Source organism: Papaver somniferum, chromosome 10 (assembly GCF_003573695.1).
Source record: "Papaver somniferum cultivar HN1 chromosome 10, ASM357369v1, whole genome shotgun sequence".
In the NCBI taxonomy this organism is placed as follows: Eukaryota; Viridiplantae; Streptophyta; class Magnoliopsida; order Ranunculales; family Papaveraceae; genus Papaver; species Papaver somniferum.
The window spans coordinates 149,991,472-150,011,763 of record NC_039367.1 but is presented as its reverse complement, the minus strand read 5'-3'; the positions used below and the strand labels follow the sequence as shown (position 1 = coordinate 150,011,763).

General features: G+C 36.5%; 1 long non-coding RNA gene across 3 annotated transcripts; it reads right to left on the bottom strand.

Moving 5' to 3' along the window:
- Positions 1-4,114: 4,114 nt before the first annotated feature.
- Positions 4,115-8,673, bottom strand: LOC113317365. 3 transcript variants are annotated; one of them, XR_003343473.1, is made up of 6 exons: positions 5,682-8,673; positions 5,542-5,586; positions 5,310-5,378; positions 5,009-5,096; positions 4,810-4,864; positions 4,115-4,718 (listed from the first exon to the last, which is right to left on the bottom strand). It is a non-coding gene; the product is annotated as an uncharacterized LOC113317365 (long non-coding RNA). The 3 variants fall into 3 exon arrangements; XR_003343472.1 differs by having other exon boundaries at positions 5,456-5,586; positions 5,833-8,672; XR_003343471.1 differs by having other exon boundaries at positions 5,456-5,586; positions 5,682-8,670.
- Between the last annotated feature and the right edge of the window lie 11,619 nt (positions 8,674-20,292).

Sequence of the window (20,292 nt, the reverse complement as noted above, 5' to 3'; positions counted from 1 at the left end):
TTATGGCGTACACCCTAGTTCGCGAATAAAATTTCGCAAGAGGAAAATGTAAGACCTAAAGTACATCATATTAGGGGGTACCTATTGCATGTCTCAGGGAAAGGCTACACCGCCACCGGAACCTGAGTCATGGAGATTTGGGGTCAATAAAGCCCATCCTGGAGAGGCACCTTGGATTCTCAGCTTAAGCATATGACTTAGGTTGGGCGACTAAGGTAATAAGGACTCTCCCAAGGAGTGTAGAATCTGATCAAGGCGCCGAGGTACACGGTTGATTCAAGAGTGCCTGGGGCGTTTGAAGCGTCCTTGCCATTCTTGACAAGTCTTGGCTTATAATACACTCGACCCGAAGAAAACCCCACTTAGGGTGCAGTCTCGTAACCATAATCCCTATAGGTAAAAGGGATAAGAGACTGCGAAAACAACTGGTTGTTGTTAATACTGGATGGGAGGAGCTAACCTTGTATGGTAGAAGTACGCCTCCTTGAAGGGTCAACCAGGGGGAAGATAAGGGCGGCACCCTCCATTAGGGAGCTGATAAGTGTCTTAAGACGCAAATGTCATGAGGCTTTTTATTCGCAAGGATATTAAGGCTTGTCATATTTGTGCAACAATCCTGAAGAGGCAATAATACAAAAGAAAAAATATAAGAAGAGATCAATGGGTTTTCGCATGAAAGTGTGAAGACGTCCTGCGATTTCGTCGCAAGACGGCAATGTCATGGGGCTTTATTTTCGCAAGAATATTTAGGCCTGTCATATTGTCGCAACATTCCTGAAGAGGCCATAATACAAAAGAAAAAGTTAAGGCGAGATCAATGGGTTTTTGCATGAAAGTGCAAGGATGCCCTGCGATTTTGTCGCAATGACAAGAGGTGGCATAATAAGACCTTTAATTAGGAAGGCAAAATAAGACCATATGATAAAACAAATTAATTATAAGTATTCCTAACAGATTATTTTTTGCAAGAAATATAATGAGAGGCAAGTATGGGAATCAATACACAAGAAGCATTATCTTTCTTATCAACAAAATATTAAAAGGGAAAGTTGACTCCAAAGTTGATGGAAAAGTGTAACTCTCAAAAGTGATAAAAATAAGACAGTTCAAGAAAACAAATCTAGATAAGAAGCTCAAGCTTCAGTATTAATTTCAGTAGCAGGAGATAACAGAAATTCTTCGCCAATATTCTCGCAAGCCTCTCCTTCATTTCGGTTTTGATTTTCGCCATGACTAGCATCTTGATTATCGCCAGCAATTACTTCTTCAGGAGAAATTTCTTTCTCATTATGATTAACACCAGCAGATACTTCTTTAGAATGAACCTCTTCTTCATCTTCCAAGAAATTATCCTCTGCACCGCTTTCGTAATCATAATCACTATCAACAGGACGAGGAACTTTATCGTCATCTACTTCTAAAGGATCAATTGATGTAGGAGGAAGAGAGTTGGATAATAAAATGTCATTTACAAGGACTTCGGCCCGGAGATGAACTTGGCGAAGAAGTGCTCTCTGATGATTCCTATCTTGAATATCCTTAAAATAAGCAAGATAATCAAGTCTTCTTTCTGCTCGATCGCGAGAACCAGTAAGAGTAGAGACAAGCAATGCATTTTCTTTGCGAATTTTGGCATATTTAGCCTCCAAAACAGAAATAGAAGAATGAAGATTCTTCTCAGACTCTGCGAAAGATAGAATACAAAATTTCATTAATATAAATAGTTCATAGAGATATGACAAAGAAAAGATAATCAAGGCAGTCAAACTATTATGACTACCTTCCTTTTGTGAAATAAAGTGTTGAATCAAAGACAGACAACTATTCTCCCAACGGTCCATTGCGTCATCAAACTTATCTCCAACTAAACCTTTAAGTTGAGACTGAAGATTTTTCTCTTTAGAAATAATAAAGGAATTTTTCTTCGCAAGAGAAGAATAAGATTCTTCTAATTTGGAATACTGTTCTTTAAGTTGATTTTCCTTTACACGATAGATGACTCTGTTACTTCTTTAAGTTCATTTCTCAAAGAGCAAAGAGATTGCTCTTGGTCAGCACATACTTTTTGGAGAATACTAAGTTGTTGCGAAGAAATCGTCATCTTGTTTAAATAAGTTCGCTTCTCTTGAGATAAGGTTTTATTCTCATCTGATAAAGTTTCCATCCCTAAATTAGCTTTAGTTAAAGAATAAGAAAGACGAGATACTTCATTACTTAATAGATCTTGTCTTTGAACTAATTGAGTATTTTCATTGGTAAGATTATTTATCTGATCAAGAGAATATGAATAGAGTTTATCTAATTGGTTATATTGATCCATCAAGATTTTTTTATCAACACGGGATTCTTTAACAACATATTCAAATTGATATATCTCCATTATTCGTTTCTGGTTTAATGCTTAACATGCGAAAGAGGGATTTCAAGGATAATTAAACATGGGAAGGATAAAACCATCGAAAAGGCAAATTAAAGACATAGATAAGAAAATCATACCTCTCAATTAATCATTCTTCTTGCGAAGATTGTCACGATCCAACAAAACATTCTGAAGCTTCTGATTTTCAAGACGAAGAGCATTACATTCTTTTTCTAAAGCTGTCTGCGAAGCAACTCTGTCAGAACCCAAATGCTTGCTCAGAATTTCGCAAACATTAGACTTGATAGGATCAGTAGAAGACTTCTTGCCATCATCCAAAATTTCAGATAAAACTTTGAAAGCAATATCTATCCCTTCCACGGTTTCTTTCGAAAGAGGAAGAGAACTGGGTAGAGAACTGGTAGAGATAGAAGGTTGAGAAATATCTCAATGGGAAGAGGAGAGGTTTCATTCGCAGAAGGATCCACAATGGGGATTTCAATCATAGAAAGGTCAGCTGAAGAAATGAAGTCAGAGGCAGCATTTTCGCGAATTGGAGATAAAGGTTTATCTTGCGAAGATATCGCAGGAGATTTGGAAGAAATGAGTAGGTGGAAGGGAAAATAAGTTGGAACAGTTTTAAGGTGGCGAGATTTCTTGAGAGGTTTATTAATATCTTTATCACCCTGCGAATTACAATCCAGATAAGAAACAGAGGCATCAATATTGTTATTAGAAAAAGATAGTGTTTCTTACTACCTTCTCATTTGCATACTTTCTTTTATGTGCGACAACCTTATGCTGTGATTTGGGAATGTTAGGGTTCTGAACTGTAAATTTAGTGTTGGAGCCGCTTTTGCTGAAATAACGAGAGTATGGGAATCACATAAACAACATCAAATAAGGCAATAAACAAGATAAATTTCAAATATATCAATCTCAGCAAAACTCATAAAGAAGAAAAGAGAAGACTAACCTTGATGAATCCATGAAAAATAATAGCAGGGAGATTGTCTCAAAGAAAATTACGAACTATGAAGATCTAGTATGAAGATGAAGAAGAACTTAAAAGATTGAAGAAGAAAGAAGAAAAATTGTAATAATGGAATTTGCAGAAGAACGATGATGTTGCAGAGAAAATAAAAATAAAGAAAAAGAGAGTGGGAATGAATATATATATAGAGGGAATTTCTCCTCGAGAAAATAAACACGATTAATACGGAAAGATATAAGCGGTTAAAAAGCAACGGTTACAAAAGACGTGTCGAGAAATAAATGGAGGAAAGAATACGTGTGATAAATGCAGAATATGAAGAGGAGAACAGCTGCGGCATTTCTCACATCATTCTCTACTTCGCAGAGAAGATATGAGAAGAGGCAAGATGTAGGATCAGAATCTCGCAACAATAATGTCTCAGCGAAATTATCAAAGGCATAGCACAATAGCGTCGCAGAACAATTTCAGGAAGACTAAAACAAATGACGTCAACTAGGATCATGAGAAAGATGTGATGGTCCTGCGAAAATTAGAGAGCTTGCGAAATTAACATTTGTAAGGTTGCGAGAATGTCGCAAGCCATTTCCGAAAATAAAGGACAGATTAGCTGTCATCCACTATGTATTTCCCTATAAATAGTCGTTCAAGTTGTAAAGATGAGGGGGATCTTTTTTGAGTAAAGAAACAAGTAAATAGGAGAGAGAAAGTCTAGAACAGAGATCATTCTTGATTTCTTTATCCTTTCTTGTAAGAATATTCAAAAATTGTTCAATAAAATAAAAAGTTTAAACCTAAAATGAGTTGATTAATCATAAAATCATACGAGGGATGTAGTGTAGGATTTCCTGCAACTACATATATCCTAAGAACTTTCCTGATGCAACTCCGAAAATGTATTTTTCTGGATTTATCTTAATGTTAAACTGTCGCATCTGCTCAAATATTTCTCGGAGATTGTCCACATGATCTTCAGCTTTTTTACTCTTTACCAACATATCATCAACATAAACATCTAGTGTTGTGTGTATCCACTTTGCGAATACCTTTTTTACAATTCTTTGATATGTCGCTCCTCCATTTTTCAGACCGAAAGGCATTTTTGTATAACAGTATAATCCTCTTGGTGCGAAAAAAGCAGTATGCTCTTGATCTTCTTCAGATAAAGGTATTTGGTTGTACCCTTTATATCCATCCATCAATGATAATCTATCATTTCCTGCTGCAGCTTCGTATATCTGGTAGTGGAAAGCTGTCCTTTAAAGGAAGCAAACCTTTACGGAGACAAGCTCCCCAAATTGCAAACTTTAGAGCGTAAGTTAGATTAGTGCGTCTCATCGTCAGTTGGTTAAACCATTTCTCGATCTAATATCAGCATCATATGGAAAACAAACACCGAAGTCAGTAATGGAATTTATTCAAAGAAGAAACACTATGCTACATAAGACAAGTTTACCTTCAAAAATGGCTATTCCAGTTGGGCCATATTTTTTTTCTTTAAGCAGAGTGAACTGTAGGTACATCGGAATATAATATTATGTTACTCGCTTCAGAATTACTAGGTTGAATTGCAAATAAAATTGCTCAAAAGCACAAGACTCCTGGATGAATCTACTTTAGTAAAAGAAGAAGTAACAAAAGCCGAGGAAAATCACCTATTACATATAGAATATGGCCTGATTCCTTTGTTTCCTATGCAACGAGGGCACATACATTTCATGTTTGCTCTCACTTCTTCGATTTCTGGCAACATACAGTTTGACAAAGCTACATCAATCAGTAAACTGACTTAGTAAAATTAACAAACACTCTACGCTCGCAACAACACATCCTGAATGAATGATAACAAAATAACAAAATTTAACCCATCAAATACCATAGGATATAACTTCATAATCTCTACTTGTAGCCTACAAATGAGAGGAGATTAGTATCCAAAAGGAGTAGATCTATTACCTAGAACTACTGCCCTTAAGTTGATGAACATGGGCACCAATCTTTTTGAAATATGCTCATTGTTCACTCCTGTAACCAAATAAGCCACTAATCAAAATTAAAAGAAGTCAAATCAAACCCAGAAAGAAGAAATCAAAGATACTTACTGAGTTGTGGCTAATTCATTGAGAAGTTTCTCAGAATCCTCAAAGAAATGAGAAACAACTTCAAATACAATATCTGGTTTACTCACATCTTGTAGCTGTTGTAGCTGAGTAAACTGATCATCCAGAAATCCCTAAAACAACAATACCAGCCCCGTCATTAAAACCCTAAACACAAAATCAAATAAACAAAAACGAAAAATATACAAGCCCATCTTTAAAAACTAACTTCATGAAATATAATAGCAGCTTAATCAATTAGTCTTGTTTGCATACGACCCACATCCAATCTTTCTCTGCTGCTGCTATTGCTTCTATTTCTCTATAGAACTAAAAGACTTAGATTTGGATATCATAGAACAACATATAAACCCGAATACCTGAATCTAACAAACAAAGTTGAGCAAACTGAATCGATTTATATATTATATGTAGGATTTGGCATAGAGAGAGAGTAGAGAGGATTGCAACGAAAACACAGAGAGACTACATTGTGTAAACTTACTTGACAATTTCATTAATGTAAACAATGCCTTTATATAGGTTGCAATATACAAGATTTGTTCTACTGAACTCCACTAAATGCTGCTCGATGACACAACCAACTCCTAGTTAATAGGCATTACAACCATGACTCATAAACTCCTAAAGACTAGGACTAATAGTTACCTACTAAAAACTACTCGGTAAACATTAATAGATGGGTGCAGTACTTGCACACCATTAACCCACGACTTAGTCCTAAGACCCTGTCGGACTTTGTAGTTTGAGTTTAGTTAAAACTCCAACATCCTCCCTTAAACTCAAACTACAAACTGCAAAAGAACCTTCGAGAATCTGGTTGATATTGCTTGACTATCACTTCTGGCTTCAACCGAGCTTTAAACTCCACCTGAAAGACATACTGATACTGAGGATCAAACTGTATGCCCCATAGAAACAGAATCTATATCATAGATTCTGAATAGTATCCTAAGTCAATTTCAACACCTCGAATAACGACGAGTACCTGGTTGAACTTGTTCACTGTTACATCTGGCTGTAATATGGGCTTCTAACTCTCTACCAAGAGACATACTGATACTGCTGATCAAACAATATGCGCCTCACAAGCCAAACCTATTACATAGATCCCAAACAGTTTCTTAAACAAGCTTCAACACCCCGTCTTTCACCAACGACTCACAAAACTTTTGCAAGACAAACTTAAACACAATTGGATCTGCAGTACCGCATCAGACCGCTGCTGGGTCTGCGTTTAATCCATCTATCATGAACAAGAAAAGAAATAAAATTGATCATTACACACATGCGAGAAACCACAACTGAAATGTTCAACTTCGGTGTACAAAACTTGCACAAAAGATCAGATACACTTATAGTGTCTGCTACGGAACATCACCACCCTGTGAAGGAGACCCGTAAACACCCTCTTGCTACTACTCCGTACTTGCCAAGAGGATATTCATTCAACTGAACACATCTTCATATTACCGTCAGCACCATGAACCAAATAAATATATAATTCACAATCCCATGAATATGGTCACACCAATTAATTTGAACACCACCGTATGCATAACCACAAGTTTGTTTTCTCACTTCTAAATCCCTAAGCAAAGAACTCCAACCACAAATTTCAAAACACTCACAACTGTCAGGCTTGCTCAACTGCTTTACGTTAGGATTCATTAATGAAGTCTCAAACTCCATATCAACGGACTTTTACTTAGATGTCCCACGATGCATATGGTAGAATGCTTAACCGTCCAGCTGGTTTCATCCATGGAGTATTAACTCCACAACAGGGATTTTCTAACCTCCCGGCCATCCCTTGATACCTTCGTATCCACTGTCATCGTCAACAAGCAAGAGTTGCGGCTCTTTCTTTCTGCTTGTTCCCTGACTACTTGAAACCAAACATCCTAATATCCGTAGGAATTTCATCCAACGATCTTCCAAGCATGTGTCACACCAGAACTTCTTTGAGGAGAAACTTCAAACAATCAAACGCAATGACTTCCTATAGGATAACAATCAACAACAGAAAACATGCAATCCTTTCTTTCTCGGACTTTTCATCAAACACTTCCGAGAAACTTTATAAATAGTTTCTACTGTACGGTGTTCTTGCAATTGAACATTCATTAACAGGTTTTAAAACAAACCCATGAGCAGATCTTTGCAAACCAAGGATTTCTCCATAAAAAAAACAAGTTTAATTACAAAACTAAACCTTCTACTAACAACACCATCAAGGGACGTGACGAACGTTAGAAATGAAAATAAAGGATTACTGAATATGAGATTTGAACCAAACCCTTCACAGTACGTAACAGCAGTACCTTCAGATATTTCCATGGATGTTCTCCTGACTTTGATTTCTTCCTACATCAAAGCACAACGCAGCTTCATTTGGCGAGTCTGCAACATCACCTTTGATGAGATATCAATCCTCTTTGAATCTCAAAAGAAAGAACTCCATATCATCAAGGGTGGTCATGGGCTGCACGAAAACCTCTCTTGAGATCACTGATAGTTGCTACTATCATCACCCATGACAAGAACATACTAGCATAAAACACTGATCTAGTATTTACTTTCACTTTTACATTGTCAAGAAACACTTAGAAAAACTTTGAAATCCTTAAAAAAACTCATCTGATTTCTCTTACTCTTTTCTCTCAAGTTTTCTACCTCCCTTTCACTCTAACAACTCTCCCTCTACCCTAGCTCTGATACCAAATGTAGGATTTGGCATAGAGAGAGAGTAGAGGGGATTGAAACGAAAACACAGAGAGACTACATTGTGTAAACTTACTTGGCAATTTCATTAATGTAAACGATGCCTTTATATAGGCTGCAATATACAAGATTTTTTCTACTGAACTCCACTAAATACTGCACGATGGCACAACCAACTCCTAGTTAATAGGCATTACAACCATGACTCGTAAACTCCTAAAGACTAGGACTAATAGTTACCTACTAAAAACTACTCGGTAAACATTAATAGATGGGTGCAGTACTTGCACACCATTAATCCACGACTTAGTCCTAAGACCCTGTCGGACTTTGTAGTTTGAGTTTAGTTAAAACTCCAACATTATAAACAAACCCTAAAATCCTAATACCTGAATCAAAATCGTAATACAGATGATGAACAATCCCTAAAATCCTAAATCGACTTATAAAGACTTACAAAAGTAAATCGAAACTGAAATCATACGCCATTAATGGAACAACAGAGAAGAATGGACGAGAACAAAGAAGAGACGAATTGAACGAGATGGTAACAGAGAAGAGGGGAGAGTGGAGAAAAAAATGGGTGAAGGAAGATGAAAGGAAGATTAGGTGAAATAAAACCAGATGAGTTCAGCAGATAAGGCTGAGGAAAACAAATAAAAAAAAAAATTGGTGAAATTTTGGTCAAAATGCGAGCGTGACCGCTGATATAAGTATATAACTCTACCGGAAAATAATTTAATATGTGGGATTCACGAAACCGACAGAAGAAAACTGCCCATTTGACTAATCCTAGTATTCCTACGGTTGGTCAACACACCCTCACTATTTGTGGCGCTCTTAAAAAAAAACCTCACTAATAGGACATGTTTTTGTAGTGTTTGGACACGCTTTGTTTAGGTCACTGTAGTCGATGCAAATCCTTATTCCATTATTTTTCTGTGGCACAACCACCATATTTGCTATTCATTTTGGGTATTTTGTTAGTCTTATTATCCCAGCTTATAGCATCTTCTGCTGCTCTGCCTCCATCTGGGGATGATATATTGTTGTTATCTTCCTTATCCTCTGCTTGAATGGTCGTGCGTTCTTATTGATGTCCAACTTATGTCACCCAACAGAAGGATCTATTCCTGACATTTCTTCCATACTCCATGCGAAAATGTCTTTATATTCACGCAAGATGTTGATTGTTCGCTCTTCCTCTTCCTTTCCCATCTTAGTTCCAATTTTTAGCATTTTTGGTTCATCTTTTATGCCAACATTTTTTTCTTTTGTTGGCTATGCTGTGGTGAAATTCGCTTTGGGCTCTCCTATTGGTGTCGGCTCTTTTATTTCATGCATTGGTTCGTTTTCTTTTTATGTTATTTCTCTTGGTATTCCTCTTCCTTCTTTAGTTCTAATCATGTATATTCTGAATTCCTCTTCCTTCCTTTGCTCTTTCGCTTTTCTCCACCGATCTTTTCGCTTCCTCGCGCATCCTTCATAATTTTTGACGTCTATTTGAGCGCAAAATTTCGCAGTCTTAGTATCTCCTTTGATTTCTCCTATTCCACTTGGTATTGGAAATCGCACGCATTGATGAAGAGTTGATACCACTCCTTTTATCGCATGTACCCATGGTCGTCCCAATAACATGTTGTATGTTGATCGAGTCATATCTGTATCTTTATATCCCATACCTTTGAACGTACGATAGAATAAGATATCTACCGAAATTCCTGTATCTACCAAGGTTTTATTTATCACCCACTCATCTGGAGAAGCGGTTTCCGTATTTCTTTCTTTTCTCTCTGCAGTTACTGTAATCATCAGAGGATCTATTCGTCTAATATTTTCTCGTGGTGTCTCTTCTGCTGTGAATGTTATCTTCTGCTTTTCCCACTCCTTCAAGGGAGATAATTTTTATACCGTCATAATTTTCTTTCCTTCAAAGTCTCGCTTGTGTATTTTTCCTGTGATTCTTGTATGGAAATCATTTGTTGCGGTTTTAGTTATAGGTTACACTGCAGTCTCCTACTGCCTTCTCTTACTTTGATGATTTGGATCATTTTTGCTTGTCCATCTTCTACTTTAGCACTTGTTTGGTTTCTGTGTGTGCTCGTTTGCTGGATTTGTTCTTTGATTTATTGTTGGTTGTTCTTCTTTTCGCCCATTTTTGCTATTTTTACAATTTTATCTTCCTTTCTTCTCAATATAAGATCTTTTCCCGGTCAAAATTACTAACCGTTTCAATTAAATTCACCAACAAGTTATATCATTCCGAGCTGATTTCTAGCGCCAAAATGTAGTTGCAGGAAATCCTACAACTACACCCTCAATAAAATCTATAGAACAATCTAGGTGAACTCCATGAAAATCATAGGAATATTCATTAAGATCTTTAAAATTGATACAAAGTGATGAGCAAACCCTAACTTGGGAAGCAAATAATCTTTCTCTCTCCTAAATATCTTATCTAAACTCTCAAAAGCTCTCTCCATACAAGATCGCCCGGCTCCTTATATAGGAATTTACATAGTGGATGACAACTAATAAAACCCTATTTTCGGATCTGGCGTGCGTTATCAACGCATGCTTACATTGACTCTTATCGCACAAACTCTATACCCTTGCACGGTTCTTCACACTTTACTCGTGACTAGACTGACGTCATGTGGTGCGTCATCTGGATAAGCTATACGCGATGACTTTCGCTTGGACTTGATGAACGTTTCTTCGCACGTATCACTGATGTGCGGTATTTTGTATCTACAATGGTCATTACAGCCTATGGATGCACATACAGCACTGTGCACAAGGTACAATAAACATGATCCTATTTCCATACAGTTTTTTATGCCAATGCACTAAAACGTTCGTGCGCAACACTTGGTTTACTAGACAAATGTCTAAAAGCTGTGATATGTCATCTCATTTGTTATAGTTGTGTTCTGTGCTCACCCTATAAATACGACAGAAGTGCATTTTTGTTTCATATCTATGAAAATAGTTATTTTGGAGCTTATATCTTTTTGTATTTTTTGTCACCTAGAAATTCGGATGTTGGAGGAAACTATAAAGAAACATCTTCACCAACCTCGCAGTTCTACTAGGAAACGAGTTTCTGGTTCCGGGAGTAGATTGATTAGCTATAGTTTCTAAGTTCGTAATAATTGTTAATGCCACCTTATAGTCAAAACCTGCCATATTAAGTTGGTAAGACATTTTTTGCGTGGCCTGTAAAATATTTGCACCTCATATCACCTCTCTCATGTCAGTTTCTTCTTTTTGTAAATGTAATTTTCGTTGTGCTGGTACAATAATAAAAAATGATACCAAAAACATTCAGGATTTGGTTTGCTAACAAATAAGTATACGATCAGCAATTAAGGAACAAATACTGAATAAATTACAAACATATAGAGACTGAGAACTACCCATTAAGGTAGAAAGCCCATGAGAAACACACCCATTAAGGTAGAAAGGGAATTTCCTTTTTACTACAACTTTCCGGAAACTAGACTTTCCAAAAACAAGACCATCGTGTATATAAAATGGATTACTCCTACATTAAAAATTTCATCAAAGGAATTACTTCGGAAAATCAAATTCGCTAATCATGGAGGATCAGATAGATTCCATTCCAAGAAACAGAGCACGTCAGAACGATATATATTCATCGTATCTGCTATCTCTAAATTTAAGCTCAAAAACCCAAAAATCAGCGTTAAAAAGATCACTTTTCAGAAGCATCGATTATCCACGGAACATCTAATGTAAAAGCCCGTAAGGTTATTGAAAGAAAAGTTGAAGAAGATATTGATAATCATCTCAATACCAAAAAAGTTGTGGTTTTAGATGATGGAGATGTTTGTTCGATTTGTCTCCAAGATTTAGACACCGGGAATGATGGTATGCTAACAAGAACGACGTTGCAGTGTTAAGCGGAGAAACTGGAGAGGACAATCCGATAACAAGAATCACATAATTGTTTAGTTTTTAATTTTTAATTTTTCCTCTTAAAGGTGTAAATTTTGTTTATGTGCTCACTCGCAAGTGTCGATTCCAGGTTCTTCTAAAACAGAGTCGGAACTTGGTATAAAATCGCAACTGTCAATTCTTAATCGATGAAGTACATAATAACCTGAGACTGGTACAACAGATGTTACGCTTTCTCGAGTAAAAGCTAATGATTCAAGTGTGTTCAAGATATGGATCCTATTCACCGGACAATATATCATTGTTTGCTATGTGAAGATACGGCTCTCGTTATGCCACATGAATTCTTGTATCCAAGATATGTTCGTTTGCGTGCTAGAGTAGTAGATGCACGACTTCAATCCGCACAGCCTATGCATCTAAATCCGCGGTATGGTTAGACAGACACTCATTACAGAACAGCTTATGGACGCATCATGATTCATGCACATACCGCTTTGCACAAGGTACAATAAACATGATCGAATAGCCGTTCAGTTAGTGTATACCTTGCACGCTTTGCCCAGTACATCGGTGTATATATATATATATTCATGCTCTCAAAGGAAAATCCTCAACTCTCTGCTTGCTAGATAAATGTCTAAAAGATGTGATTATCTCATTCGACTTGTTGTGTTTGTGTTCGATATTCACCCTATAAAACACTCCAAATGCATTTTTCTTTCAAATCTATGAGGAAGACTAGTTATTTGGAGCTTATAGTTGTTTTCGATAATTCTACTACTACCGGGAGAATCCGCGGCGGATTCTCCCGCCACTCACACCAAATACTCGGGGCTCCTTGTTTTCTCCCTGTGGATCCCCGGGGCTCCCCTTTTTTTGTGAGACCGCGGATTCTCCCGGTAGCTGTAGCATTACTCATTTGTTTTGCTCTTTGTCACCTGCAAAATTAAGATGTTGTAGGGAACTGTAAAGAAAAGTCTTCATCAACATGACTTTTTATTGGGTGAGGCACTTAATGGTTTATTCTTACGAAGGCATTAATTAACAATGGTTTTAGAGCTGCTGGTAGTTGGTTATATTATTTTCTTAAAATGAACCTGTCATTTGGAAGTTATACGACATATTATTATGTGACGATTGTGAACACCTATTACTTCCCCATTTTGGTGTTTGTTTTTATAAATCTAACAGTAGTTGAAAGTAACGATTGGATTTGCCGATAAATATACAGATTAATTAGTGACAAAGGAACACCACAAATTAATAAAAAAAAATTAAAAAGAAAATTGATGTTTAGAATGATTTTTAAATGTCATTAAAAAATTTATGAACAATACTCAAAATTATTTTTAAGATGTATACTTAAAACTACGGAAAAGGAAACCAAGCAGCGAATGGCTTGGCCAATCATGCGGCTAGCGAAAGTCGAATGAAAAATCTTTCGACCAAAATTATTTTCCATGACACCGTGGGTACCACGTACCCATGTCAAGTTGTAATTTAATCTTCTATCAATAAAATGCATGGTTAAAAGAAGAAAAAACTCCAAGATGTATATGTCCTTCTAACTCTCCGAGATTGGCGGGGTTCACAAATCGAGTAAAAGAAATTTTTTTGATCGGAAATGATATGTTGGCCGGCGACAACCAAACCCAAGACTAGTCCAGCTGCTCCAGCAACACATTATGGGGGACCCACTTTTAGCCTTTCCTAATCTCGATGTTGAGAGCTTTTTTCGTGTCCATCAGATCCCTTATCTATCGGAATGAAATCGCAGGAAAAAATTGGATGAGTGCATCATCTCCCATTTTTTTTTTTTGATGATAGAAAACAAGCTCATATTTGTGCTAAAGGAATTTCTCATTTGATAGGGAAATAAGGGGGAGAAATAGAGAGTCAGAGACTGACTGTATATGAGTAAAATAAAGTTCCATCAAACTACTTTTCATTATTACCCTTTGGTTCCGTTGCCATTATATGGGAATCTGAAAGTTGAATGGTAAATTAAGTTATTCCGAATCAAGTGCTTTTTATTCCGGCAAGTGAAGGATGAATAATCGGGATGGACTCCGAGGAGGCTGGTTTAATTGGCTTGCGGTGGGGCATAATATCTTCAGAGGAGGGGCAAGTGATTCAATCTAGATTTCAGCAGTTGAGAATTTTGTGGTGAAGTCCTAGAATTGACGTTTGTGCTATTTTTTGGTCTACTGGGAACTACTAAATTGAGGCACTAATTAAGGAGACAGTTGACGAAATAATATCACGAGAACAAGTCCAAAGACTGGAAACATAAGGCGAGCGGGCATCTTCGCAAATGGAACCTTTTATGCCGAAGTAGTTATAGATGGATAATGGATCTTGGTTTTGAGCCACATCGAAACCATCCATCTCACTCGTAATACTTAGTTTTGATGAAGTGCGACACCTCCGGGAAGTTAGTAGGAGACTCATTTTCAGGGGGTTGGGTCCCACCTCATGTGAGAGGTCTATTGAGAATTATTGTTTAGGCAATGCATATTAGTTTTGATGTGGAACGATTTTAGGAGTCAATTTAACAGCATTGATGTGCAGAAGCAGGCCACAGAGGCACAGACGGGAAGAGTTAAAGTACAAAAGAAGGTGGGTGGTGGGATGATTTCTATAATTCCCATTTTTGTATCTTCAAGAGGGACGGGATTTCTTATCAAATGCCGGAAATGACCGAGCAAAAAAATAAATTGAACTTTTACAGGAATGGGAGAGGTATCAGATCACACAGCCTAAGATGATAAGATGTGTTGGCGTACTGGAGTAGTAGATGCATGACTTCATTCCACAGTATGGTACAATAAACATGATCCATAGCCATACTTTCTTTTTTGTATGCCAAATTGCCAATGCACTAAACTAACTATTCATGGGTAACCCTTTGTTTACTTACACAAAAGTTTAAAAGACGTGATACATTCCATCTTCTTCTTTTTTCAAAAAATGGGCTATATAGCTAAAAGGATACTTTTTCTGGGCCAAATGGACCGGTAGGAATTCGACCTGGGTCAAATGAGCAAAAGAATTTTTTAATGTGGAGAGACGTTACAATCCTTTTATAACCGTTCTACCACCACGTTCTGGGTCAAATGGACGAGATCCAGCTCATTCTTATGCTGACCATCATATACCTGAAACAATTTTAAAATTCTCTCCAACATTGCTCATTCTTTTATTACGGCATCGAGAGACTCACTCACCACCGCACTCAACACCACCATTTAACCAGTCACCACCACTACTACCACCTACTATAACTCTTGTGCAGTCACCATCACTACCACCTTTATTAACTGGTTTCTCATATCACACCACATTCACCAACTCTCCACCCGATTACAATCACCACCGCCTTCACCAACTCTCCACCCGATTACAACCATCACCGCCTTCACCATCTTGTGTCATGGTTACCACTACCGTGACTAACTTCATCGGAGTTTATAACATCACCACGGATGACATTAGTTTTATTAGCCAACACCACCAATATTTAGACTTAATTTTATTTTAAGATCCAAAAAGATTTTCCCTAATTTGTATGATTATAGATTTATCAAAGTCTAAATTGGATGCATTTATGCACTTGCAGAATTCACTACATCCTTGAACATTAATACCACCAGCACTAGTCACATCATTTCTTCTAAATAAGTACATCAAGACAATTCAATTAGAAACATTTAACCCAACCCAAAACAGGATGAAACCAATATCATCCCTATCTAAAAAACAATGAAATCATTTCATCCTATTTTAAACATAGATGAAACCAATATCAACCCAATCTAAAACAAGATGAAATCAGTTTCATCCTGGCTTAAATATGGATGAATCCAATGAAACCAATTTCATCCTATATTAAACATAAATGAAACCAATATCAACCCAATCTAAAACAATCTGAAACCAGTTTCATCCTTGCTTAAATATGGATGAATCCACCAGCCCAATCTAAACAGGATGAAACCAATTTCATCCTGGCTTAAACATGATGAAACTGATTTCATCACGGCTTAAACGTGATGAATCATCTGAATTTATCTTGTTTTATCACCTACAACCCTTCACAACCACCACCACCATCATTAATCAAGCTGAAAAGAAAAAAAAAATAAAAACAGATCGGCCAAGTACAAAAATGAAGAACTATCAAAACAAAAACAAAAAAACGATCTAGGTTAAGAATGAGAAGCACCAATTACAAAAAAAATAAATAAAAACAGACTAATCAAATTTGACGATTAATTGATTAATTTGTATCGATTGATTGAGCTGATTGTGTGAATGGTGTCCTAAATTTAAAAATTTCCAAACTATTCCGAGAAAGAAATATGGAGGGGATGACGGATAAGTAATGAAAAGGAAATCTTGGGGAAGTGGGGAACTACGAAGTCTTATTTTAGTCAAGCAATCAATTTTTAATTGAAAGTTACCTGTCGTGTCGACATATATTCACTCTATAAACAGTCCACATATCTATAATCGACGTACATTCTCTATAAACAGTCCGCGTATCTGTTGAAAGGGGTAACTCTGTCAGTGTGCATTAATGAATCAGCAGTGGGGCCCGCGTCAAAAGAATTAAAATAAATAAGATTTATAAGATAAAACCTTCGGTGATATATCCGATGGTATTAAGGGTTCCGCAAATATTTAAAAAAGATAAGGTCATATTGGTTTGTTCCAGTTAATTAATAAAAAGAATTATGGGTGAAATATTCAAATGAATATTTGAACAGTATCTTTTTGATTCATGTCCATATGAACAGTATCAAAATGTACAAGTCTGTTTCATCCAGGAATTATTGATTTTGGTTTTTTTAACCAATTTTGTGTAGTTTTTTTTTTATAGATGTGTTCAGAGATCTCCCGGTAAATACAATACAAATGCATTTTGTACTATCTACGAAGATTACTTATTTGGAGCTTATATTTTTTCATGTACTCTTTGTAATCCAGAAATTAGGACGTTGGAGGAAACTGTAAAGAAAGATCTTATTCGACTTCATTGTTCTATTGGGTAAAGCATTAGGGTTTTATTTATTAGAACAGTGGACAAACTTTTGATTAGCTATGGTATAAAAGTTGCTAATAATATATTGGTAATGACATTTTAAAGTTGTATCAGATAGAAATTTCATAAAATTGGTTAAAAAGACCAAAATCAACAATTTCTAGGAGAAAAAGACTTGTACATTTTGATACTGTTTAAATGGAAAAAAATTAAAATGATATTGTTCAAACGGACAAAAATAAAAATAGCCAGTTTCATCATACCCATTTTCAAATATTTTTTTTTATTTTTAATTTATATCAGGATGCATCCAGTTTCATCCTTGTCATTTTTTAAATTTAAGCCGCGATGAATCCAGTTTCATTCTTGCTATTTTTTTAGTCTATTTCACCCATACTAATTTTTACTCGTCCATTTGAACCATGATTTAAAATTTTTTGGACAAATGACTCATTATCCGTAGAAATTTTACGTGGATAGTAAAATATTTGCACCTCATGCCACCTCTCCCGTATAAGTGTTTATTCTTTTTGTGAGTATAGTTTTAGTTCTTTTAGTTGTGCTGCCTGGTACAAAAATAAAAAATGATACAAAAAAGTCATAATTTGATTTTGCCAATAAATAAGAGTATTGATTAGCAATTAAGGAACAATCACAGGATAAAATAGGTATTTTTTTTGATGCTTAGAATGATTTTTCAAAAGAAATCCATCCGCAAATACAAAGCGCATGATCTTTTTTTAAGAATGGGCGATTGTGATATTTGAACTAATTAGGGGATATGAATTACTTCCCCCAATCAATAGTGTCCGTTAAGGGGTGTTTTTGGACATAAATATTAAAACACCCTTCCCTCAAAATAAAAATCAGAGAATTAAAATCAAAAAATAAAATCATATCCCCATTTTCATCTTCACCTCTTATTAATCTCTTTTAGGGTTAGGGCTTTGAAACCTAAATATTCCCCACTCCCTTTCAAATTTTAAATTTTCCTCGTTCCGTTTCAAATTCTCTTCTCTGCCGGGTCCTCTCTTTGAAAACGATTTTCTTTGTTTTACATTCGGAAGTGATGAAGACCATGCCGGTAGTGATGAAGACAATGCCGGAAATGATGAATACCATGCCGGAAGTGATGAATACCATGCCGGAAATGATGAAGATCATGCCGATATAGATGAAGACCATGCGGGTAGTGATGAAGACCATGTCGGAAAGAATTTTTTTTTACGTCGCCGGAAGGCATGCTTGGTAACTAACATTCAATGCCGTAACTAAGTGCCGACATGCTCGATAGAAATCTATCAATGCCGGTAGTCAAGTGGAAAAAATTTCAATTTTCTGGATACTTTTTATCATGTGCCGGCAAAGAAATTTAAGCAACATACCATGCCGGTAGCAGTACCGGCATGCTCGAGAATTAACTGATTGTGCTGGCAGTGGACTAAAAACCAGAAAAAAAATTCAAAATGCAATAAGTTTTGAATTTCAAAACCAGAAAATCTATTCATTAGGGGCTACGCACCCCCGGACCCCCCCGATAGTGGCAAACATTTATGAAAAGTTCCATCAAATGTCGTCATAATTTTTTCGGTTGAATACAATGCCGGCTTGCCTTTCAAAATGGGGAATGCTGCTGCCAGCATTGTGTTCATACTACGTCCATGCCGGCACCGAGCTATTTCAGCTGCAACAATGGTGGATTCAAAGAAAAAAAAAATCAAATTTTCAACACATTGGCACCTTTACCTGAGTATTGGGAGTGCTTGTACAATCATCCTCCATTTTCACCAAAAAAAGTTCACTCTCAATTTTTTTCCCTCCTTCTACTCTCACCTCACTCACCCAAATACAAATAAGAACACACTAATCATTTATGAAATAATTATAATTAAGCACTAATCCTGATTAGTGAGGGGTAGATTATTATGTAAAATATTTAGATAAGGGGTGATCCTGATTTGATATTTAGATCCATGTTTTGTCCTTTTTCCATATCCGCCAATTAGTTTGAGTATCCCAATGGCACGTCATTATATGAGCCAAATATAGTGCCTCCAAAGATACTTTTCATTTCTTATCCTTTAGTTTGTTGTAGGATAATGCGAAGGTTGAATAGTCGGACGAGGAAGCAAGTTTGGGATACAATTCATGTGACATTTAAAGGTCGTTGAGAATTTATGTGGCGAAGTACAGGAAAAGCTTGGCCTTTGATCACGGAGTCAGTTCGAAGCCTAAGTGTTAAGGATCGAGCAAGAGAGAGGAGAGCATAAACGTGGAAGCATAAAAGACTACATTGATAATAATTCGATGTATCTTTCTCATTAATTCTCTAGCTATTTATACAATCACAAGACTTGGCTCTCAAGGCACAAGACTTGGTTCTCAAGATATTCTATTCCTAATATAACTCACACAACTCTCCTAAATATAGTCTTTCCTATATTATTTCCTAATACCCTCCCTCAAGATGGAGCATGTAGATCACGAATGCCCATCTTGGACCAAAGAAATTTAACTTCGGTTTTTTTTTTTTTTTCTTCCAACGCTTTTGCGGAAAAAAAATCTTCAGATCATAGTTTAAGGACGTTTCGGTCCCCTTCATAGTTTAAGGACATTTCGGTCCCCTTCGTAGTTTAAGGACATTACGGTCCCATCTTCGTAGTCTTTAGGACATTTCGGTCCTCTTCGTAGTTTAAGGACGTTTCGGTCCCCTTCGTAGTTTAAGGACATTACGGTCCCATCTTCGTAGTTTAAGGACATTTCGGTCCTCTTCGTAGTTTAAGGACATTTCGGTCCCAATGCAAGTTTAAGGACATTGCGGTCCCATCTTCGTAGTTTTAGAACATTTCGGTTCCATCTTCGTAGTTTAAGGACGTTTCGGTCCTCTCTTCGTAGTTTAAGGACATTGCGGTCCCATCTTCGTAGTTTTAGAACATTTCGGTTCCCTTCGTAGAATACTTCTTGTACTCTTGGTTTCTTGGTTTCTTCGATAGAATACTTTTTGTACTCTCTCGACAACTCATAGGATTTCAACCTATTATTGTTGTTCTTTTTCTCATCACCTCTTGGTGATTGTTTTCTTCTCTCTTTTTTTTTTCTTTCTTCACAACATGAATGTTGTTTCTTC